Below are 9857 nucleotides of genomic sequence, written 5' to 3'. Positions count from 1 at the left end.
TGAAAGGGCGCGCGAGATGTGGTTTACGCGCGTGTGAGCGCCCTCGGACGCGCCCGTTCACCCCCGCTCGTCGAGTATTCGAATGATGGCCGTACGTACAGCTTTTGCACCTTTAATATTGCACGCGTCAGTGTTGAAGTATTTACGGCCACGGGAGTATAAAAGCACCGGGGTTCGGTCCTTGAACTCCCTTTTGCAGCAGCTCTTCCGTCGAGAGATTCAGCCGTCCCGCTGATGCTCGCTGCAATCCCCACACACTCGGCACACGATACTCTTATTATTGAGTATCGCTGTGGCATTGCCGTAGATCACGGCGAAAAATATCCCACCTAGAGCGAAATCCAATACGCACAGACATTCGATTGAAAGATTTTTCAAATGTATGTATATTATGTCTGTACAAAGAATATCTATCCAAATTTTATTTTGACAGTTAAGTATGTATAAAAAATATCTGAATAAATTTTAATATAAATTCTGAGGAGATAGTATAGCAAAAGTAAAACAGCATTAAATACTGAAATATTATTAAATACATAAAATATAAAATAATTTATTTATACTGCAAATATTATTCATTTATGATTAAGCTATGATTTACCGGTAGAGATCCCGATAATACAAAATTGCAATTTCTTGTACTGTCGGTTTATTATTTGTACATATAGCGCGACAGTGTGTCATCGAGTGTGAAAATATATGTTTAAATGCAATTTTAACTGGTTGCGATGTAGAACGTAGCGAGAACTGACGTAAATATTAATTGTACAAGATTACATGTAAATACGCGCGACAGCGAGCGGTGAAGTGAAAGGAGGGTACTGCGGCAGCACGTGCATCCCAAATGGACCATTATTCCATCAGCGACACAAACTGTTAGCTAACTCGGTCAAGCGAAGTGACCGTGGACTCTCCTTTCGGAGACAAGTTGATGGCGGGACGATGCTAAGCGGGGTCAAACTAACGGCCGACGGTGGCGGTTTAATTTTTACGAGCAGTTGCCAGAAATAATCTTTTGCTCGGCCCGACGGAACTGATTGTTTGATCTCGACGAACTTCGCCTGTTCACCGGCGATTTGGCCATTGTTTCTCACACGAGTTACTCGGACTCCAGAAATTAGGCTGCTGTTCATCGGTCCTTCGAGATCGGCATACGAAATTTACTACGGATTTAACTTTGTTTACAATATAATTAAACACATCAGCGCCAAATTGTACACTTAGAAAAACAATGTCCAAGAATGTAAAATATACGTGAGAGTCATTTATGAAAAATTTTTCCAAAACAATTAATATTATTTTAATATTTTAATAATGTTGCTACATTTTTCCAGGCAAACAAATATTTGCAATTAAAATGTTATTAATCTTTTAGTATCTTTTCAATAGAAAGAGTGCAGAGGAGCGAGAGAGTGTGTTCTTATCCGTGATTCTTCGCTTTAATATGTATGTATATAGATATTAACACGCGCACACGATGCAAACTTATTAGATGCAACATTTTCTTACTTTCCGCATTGATAAGTCCGCTTTAATTGCGTATCATAAAATGTCGAATTGACGATAATTGCTACTTAAAGTTTGCATCGGGCTTTTGCAACTAGGAATATTCAAAATTTACATCTATTTCGCGGCTACGTTGCGCTTTCGCCAACACACGTAACATAATATAACCGCGGCCATTGAAATCGCAAGCTGCGCGAACGCCCAAGAAGCGAAAACCTTCCCCGCTTTGAATATCGTAGGGAATCGCGGGAAAACGAAGAGAGAAAGACGATGCTGGGAACGGGCGAGACGGTAAGACGTAGGTGATGGCGAGGTACGGTGCAGGGATACGACCGTTAATATGGAAGACAGGATGAAGGAGACGCGGCAGGATGTGCTCGAGGCGCATTTCACACAAAGTTCCTCGGAGTAGGTACAAGTTTTAGACCGAACAACCCGTTCTCCTCACTGCTACGCTCCTTAATAGATACCTACTTCGCGGGACACACCTACCGTCAAGCCAGCCACCTCGTCCCTCCCGTACTTGCTTTCCATCCCTAATGCCCTCTACCAGGTCCTTTAGGATTAAGCTACCCTTGGGAGCTCCGAGTGCAAAAGCCATCGAGGTCACCGAAGAACGGACGGAGGCTAAGTATGACCGTTCAAGTCTTTCGGATAATAGCGCTCTTGGACTAGCCGATGCATCGAGGGATCACAGATGCTCTTCCTTACAGCTAGTTTGTTATACGATGTTCTCCACGCAGCTTATCGATTTACAAATACTTTGTGCGATGCGTACAATGCATGCAAAACATGGAAAAAAGAAATCTTATGTATATACTATTTATTACATGCAACCTCTTTATAATTTTTTCTAAAAAATATACTTCTTTATAATTTTTTGATAAAATCTTTATTTTACAGAAAAATTAACAAGTTAAAAAAGTAACAAATTAACAAAATTAGCGATCTTTTAAGTGTTATGTTTTTCTGTAATGTAAATTATGATAGAAAGTTGTATTTTCGTAACTTCTATTTCTCAGAATTTTTAATATTTAAAAAACATGTTCCAGAAAAATAATAAATTTTATAAAAAGACATTACTTTTAGATTTTAGCTAATATCTTAGGATATTCGGACGATCCAATATAGTTTTTCTGTTAAAAACGCGTAAAATTTTCTTACGATTAACTTTCCTCGACAATGCGTTTCCGTTTTCAGAGTAATTTTCTATGGTGAGTTTTAATGATTGTGCATTGTCCGTAAAAGCAGGGGAAGAAGATAAAATCACGCTGCGTCTAAGACCAAAGGGTTTTTTAATAAGCGACTGACACCCTTCCGGCGCGATCCGCTTACCAACCCTTTCTTCGTCGGATAGAGACAAATATTCAGCGAAGGGAAAAAATAACGTGGCGGCAGTAGGGTCGCGCCGTCGAGTCTCATCCATTCTTTGGACTGTGATAAATGCATCTGGTTAATAAAAAAAACGGAGCCCTTGCGTAAAAGAGAAAACCCAAAAGAAACCTGAGATCAATTTGTAGCTCTTGTTTGACTAATGTTATTATATTTTTAATTGATTTACTGCAGATTATACAATATATGCGTCTTCTTATATTATATTTTTAATTATTTTGATATATTTTAATTATCTTTTAATAATCTTACAATTTAAAATGTTTTGTATTATTTATAAACTTTATATTAACAATATGATGTTTTTTCGTTCTCTCTTTTTTTCTCTCTCTGACGTCAAACTTGTCAATGCCTCGTACCGCTTGAAGATATAAATAGTAGATATGACCTGTTTGCAATATAAATAACTTGTTTACAGAAAATAAATTAGACAATAAAAGATTTAAAGTTTATTTATAAAGATAATTTAGAAACTTTATTATATAACCAGATTTTATAAAAAAAAAAAAACGGAATTAGAATGCTAAAAGGACTAACCCCACCAAGTTTGCAGGATAAAGATTATGCAGGAAATTATTCAGAATAATTAAAATGCAGATGCGTCGCACAAATCTTCCAGATTTTTCGGTGCGTTAAGGAGGGTAGTTGAGCCCTCTTTCTTTATTTCTTTTTTTGCAAAAGAAGCAGTGAAGTTAAAGACAATTCTATCCAAAGAATATATATATATATATATGTAAGTGTATGTATATGTATAGGAGCAAACGAATGAATGAATGAAGGGATGAAATATACTCTGAATAAGAAATGAGAAGAATATTTAAACGTCCTACTACGATATATTTCCGTTTTCTCTGGTTCACCTATTGAATATATATTACCATTATTAATAAGCATCCACACACATACACACATTGTGATATACAGACATCGTATAATTAATATATTTACGAAACAGCTAAAAATATGCAATGTCAATTTTTAGAAGATAATTTCTATGCTATCTTATATATAAGGATTCTTTCAATTCCTGGGAGAGAAAATGGTTGTTCGATTCAATCTCAACTTTATAATTATCTCAATCGCTCTGGATTTAGCGGGTTTTAAAACGAACGCAAATGTCTACAAGCGCTACCACGGATGCGAAAAAAATAGCTTTAGCCCAAAATATAATCGTACCAAGTTTCGATCCAACGAATTGATAGTTAATTACCAGGAAACGGGGATGGCTTGGATAACGGATGGGACAAGCCGTCGCTGTAATTCACGAGGAACGGATTTTCGTGTTCCTTTATACGGGACGTAACGCGAGACGAGCGACATCGAGGGCCGCACCCTTCCTGAATCCTTAACCCGCCGGAACTGAATATTTAACCTATCCCGACGAACATAGAAAGAGAAAGCGAATAAGGATGAACAGAGAAAGAGAAGGAGAGAGAGATATCCCATCAAAGCGGATAGATCCGTGTTCGCTTTAACAGGTCCATCGATGCCTATCCTACAGAAACGCCATCATCGCCTCTATCTTTTCTCTCACTCCTTAAATATTTGGTCAGTTTTATTAGAACAAGAACATTACAAAGAAATAAACATGCGAAACAAAATCAAAATGCAAGTGTTTGATCTGTAAAAAACTACATTTAGCGCAATCAATCAATACTAAATATTTTGCGTGAAGAGAAATTATACTGTGTGTATCAGTAATATTTTATGTACAAAAAGTAAATATAAATTTTAAACATCACTAACAAAAAAAAATTAATCAAAAAATATTTTGAAGAATTAAAACGCGTGTAACTTAACACAGTGTTATAATATTGAATTATTATCACATATAATATCTTTTAGCAATCAATACTCTATAGTAATTATGTGGTATATTGAAGTAAAGACGAAATTTATTCAAAATATATATTGTGTATATATATATATATAAGCAGCGCCCGCTTAGCTATGTCAATGAAAGTAATGTTTAAGATCTGGAAGAAGTTCTGCGGAATGCACGAAGCAAAATGTCAGTTCGCTTCATCTTGATCCCTCTCCCATTTCTCCGCTCTTCTTCCGTCGGCTGACATCTCGCCGTTTCTCATCATCCATCAGCAGAGCCCACTCAAGTTGCAACAACTGTAATTAATTTTCTTTTAATTCTCAAGATTAATGGATCGACGCAGTCCACTTCGTTGGCATCGAGCGGAACCCGCGCTTTATGGTGTTTACGGATCTATTTAGAAATTTCCTGACCGTTAGGCACTCGGCCAAATAAGCATGGTCATCAATAAACTGAATGGCGTAGCGTGTACTAAAACTTGGAAAAATCAATAGACAATAAGAATGAACATTACAGGTCAATAAAGTGCGATTAGTTCGCAAATATCTCTCGTCACTTTTTTCTAATTTTTTGCGCCTAACAAAACAATTCTTTTACAAAAATAATAAATACAAATACTGTGCAAACGCAAAATATTTTAATTAGTATCAGGATAGTTTTATTAAATTGCGTATAGATTGAATTGAATTTTGAAATATTCCAAGAACGAAATAAAAAAATGCATATGGATCAGAGTATCAGACAGATATTACATCCGACAGGTACAACAAAAATAACGGTATACAGTTGATGTTAAATAATAATGCAAAATGATATCACCCCAGCCGTCACATGTAATTTATTTTGAAAGTCTTCGTAAAATTTGTTGTTATGAGAAATTTCTTCGCGTACTATTCTAAAATTGAATTTTATTCTTTAAAAAAACATATAAAATCATTTATTTCAATTATAAAATGAATTACAATTTATATATATTATATATTACATAATTATATAATAGAACCCTCCCAACGGGTACACCTTGACGTTGGTGGGAGGGCTTAGTACCTGGAATGTTTATCCTGAAAGGGAAGCTAAGTACCCAAAACACATATCATGTCTTCATGTATAGCCTACCGAACATTATGTCGTCATTTTTTCTTACACACATATTGAAGACATATATGTTTCAATTTTTTGATTGACAACTTGAATTTAACTCTGCGTTGTATGTTGATTTATATAAATAATTCTTCATTTATGCATTAAATAAAAGTCTTAGATATACATGTTAAATTAAATATATGCAAGTATTAATTCTTAAAGCCGTTAATATGGAGATTAATCGATACATTTACGTAGCTAACAATTTTGATACATTAGGATATTGCTGCAATTACTGCTGCGACAACGAATATTATTGCGATGACATAATTAAGACATTGCATTAATTTAACGTTATCAGTAGCGCACGAATTCCATGAATCTGGGAGATATAACATGTACTCATGCTAGAACACAATTTGTAATTACACCTCCAATCTTAGACGTAATTGTAGGGTAAGCATAGAATTTGCCGAGTCTCTTGTAATTGCAGTAACAGAACTTTCTGGCATATACTAGTGTTGCACAAAGCATTGCTGAATAATCGGCTTTTATTTATTTTATTTTAATTCATATTATATGTATAGAAATCTTATCGTTGCGTAAATATTACAGGTGTCGATTACTTATGATAATTTTACATTTTCTTTCTTTCTGTTATAACTTTTTCCAACAATGTAGCTTTTACGTTGATTTCGTATTGTAAAAATGAACTATTTGTTAAAAAATAGAGATCTTCATATTTTGCCATTTAAAAAGAAAATTATAAAACCAAAGACATTAAAATAAAGTGTCTAATTGAAAGATAAATATAATTATATCATAAAATGATAAAACCGGAAGATTACTACAAAGTAAGATTCTGTATAATGAATAATTTTTTTTATCTTTGTCTGCATAATTATCTATAACGTTACGCAAGAATTAATTATTTACATAATTAATACATAAGAAAATAAAATCTTGTCAATATCTCATAAGATATCGGGCGATATCCAATGTGCCAATTCTTTCATAATAAAACGTAGAAATTCTTTAATGCCGCGAGGCGTTCCGGTATCACAAGAAGAGAGCCCTATTGTCGCAGCTTTATTTTATTTCTTTTTATGCGCAAACGATTGAGAAGAACGAACTTTCATGCAAAAGCTCGCACACAGATGATAATTCGAGATGGATGGCCGCGAGCTCGCGGCAGGAGGGAAAAAAAGAAACGAACAAGAAATATATTCTCCTCCTAACACTAGGAGGTAAAGGGATGGATCCTTTATATTCTCCTGGCGAGGCACCGAAGTCTGTCCAAATGAAGTGTTGAAGAGCTCTGCCAACATGAATGCGAGCGGGTAAAAGTAACACGCGCTTTGAATTGTACGACTACAAAGAGCCACCACCGGGCTAATTTGTCTGAATGAGCGAGCGGTGGACTATGGGGGTACCACGGGGGTTGGACCAGAAACGGGGGTCGGACCTAATTCTGGATAAACACCCTTTCATTATTTCCGGACTGCGCCAGAGTATACCGTTTCGACGATCCGCCGCGCCTTTGGCCTTTGTTCTCCGCGCGTTGTCTTGCGAGACTGCAAGGGCTGGACTTGTCTTGCATCTATCGTCAGAAACCCATCAGGAAGTGATCTTCCCACGCTGTGCAATCATGTCGTTAAACGTTCTCTCCTTTCATTGCTGTTAATTAATCAGAGGGTACGCTAACTTTATGAATATAAGTACATTTGAAACGGAACGCTTTGATGACGTTGCCCTAATTTCTTGGAATACATGTTAAATTATTATAATTTTCCGAAAATATCTGAAATATCCAATCCTAGACTTAATTGCAAACATACTACTAATTAAACATACTACTAATACATAATACTAATTAAAATCCTGCATTTAATATCAAATATAATTTTTGTAGGAATACGTGCGCGCGCGTAAATGTTTTTATAAGATATTTTTGTCAAAAAAAAATTTTTTTTAAGTATTGTTTTTGTTTCTTATAATTTTTTTTATGAAAAATAGTAGAGCATTTAATTAATTGTTATTATCCATATTTTATTAAAAAATTTGGCAATATTAATACATAAGACAACTCTCAACTGTATTATAAACGTGGAAACATTTTCGGATTAAGGACCGCGATAATTCCTATTTATTGGATTAAAGGACGAATTATATGGCGATCTCTATAACGCAAAGTTTCAGATATTCCGAGTTGCAGAATTATGTGCAAACAGATACAGAGCTCGTGTATACTCGCACATTCACAATGTATAAATCGACTGATTTAATTAACATGGATTGCATCAGGCCGGTCGTACGCGTTTAATGATGAAAGCGGCTGCCGGTTCACTCATGTTTCCTGTTGCTCTATGTCTCTAATAAACAAACTCCTACGTTAGCAGTACTATGCAACGACGCAAATACTAACAACTAACAATTCTCACAGAAATCTTATTATTGTCAAATTTTATTTCTATTTTCTGAGTTAAAATTTATACACAAAATAAAATATGAAATATATAATGTTCGAAATAATTTTGTATTTTAACATATGCAAAGATATATCAATTACTTATATAATTATAATAATATAAATATCAAAATTACTGTGTCCGAAGAGAAACGTTAGATTCAAAGTAATAAATTTCGAATTGCAATAAGTAATGTATTAAATTCTCTACATATATTGATATTTAAATATAAAACAGAATATATATTAACAGATCAAGTGTATTTTTTAAGAAAACTAAATATTAATAGAGAAAACACAGCAACTAATTTGATTTGCATCTTGTCACCAACTCAACGAGAAAATAATTTATTAGATTCTAACTACTTATCGCTATAAATTGCAAAAGTAAGGTGGCGAGAAAACAAATGGTACTAGAGTGACAATGAATGGTACGGAGGCTCGGAGAAGAAATTCAGGCAAGACGGCGAAAAATTAAAGTAGCGTCCTGAGAAGAAACGGAAGGATGAAGGCGGAAGAAAATGGTCGGGCGACCGTAAAGGCACGTCGAAACAAGCGGGCGTAAAAAACGGGATGCAATTGGCGTGGGCTTAGAGTAAGTCCTCCCGCAGGCCAAACTCTTTCTCTTTCTCTCTCTTTCTGCTTTCTTTTTCCCTCCTTTCTTTTTCTCTCTTTCTCTTCTTCTCTTTTTCTGTTTCTCGTGATACGGCACGGAGGGCGGCGGCACCCCTCTTTCCAAGCCACCCTCCGTAATCGATCAATTGAAAACCGTTCGAACGACAATCGATTTCAAATCAATTGGAGCCACAGTGTAAAACTAACAGGATACGTATTTCTCCGGTCGCCACCCCGGCCCACAGTCGACTTCCACTTCTCCAATTCCTCCATTTCTACGTCGGCCCTCCCGCCGCCTGCATCCCTTCATCCTCAACCCCTTCACGTCCCAACCACGAAACGAGACTATCCTCCTCCTCGTTCTTCCTACCCTCCTCTGTCACTCCTGTACTTCTCTATCCGCAAACCTTCTCGCGTGACTCTCCGTCTCTCTTTATCTTTCTTTTCATGCCGCCAGCCGTTCCGGCGCAGCAGTCGCCGGCTCTTTGTTTTTCATCAGGCGAACACAATTTTGGGTTACAGTTCATTCGATTCTCTTTTATTTAATTTCCATTAGAGGTCCAACGCGCATCGGCCATCTGCCCATCCACCTTTCTCGTTGATGGACCGATCCTAAAGTTCCACTTTCGCCGCTCTGTAGCAAATCACTCTTACCTCTTGTCCATTGCTTTCGGCTCGACGCTTCATCCGCGTCTGACTAAATGACTCTATTACTACTGAATCCGCGCTCGCTTCATATAGTCATGCATTATTTGATCACTTGTACAATAATTTATATTAATTTGATTCAAATAAAGTATTTAACATCAAGAAAAGTTTATAACAGTAAAACTTATTTCCATTTAACCATTTCTGTAACATATTAATGTAGACAAAATTTTATTTTGGGCTCAAGAGATTAAAAAATATAAAATTATTAATTTAATCAATATTTTGCAGTTCTCTTGTTTTGCGAGGACTATAGAATTA

The sequence above is a fragment of the Formica exsecta genome, unplaced genomic scaffold (genome assembly GCF_003651465.1).
Source record: "Formica exsecta isolate Colony F162 unplaced genomic scaffold, ASM365146v1 scaffold489, whole genome shotgun sequence".
NCBI lineage: Eukaryota > Metazoa > Arthropoda > Insecta > Hymenoptera > Formicidae > Formica > Formica exsecta.
Note: the sequence above shows the minus strand (reverse complement) of the source record.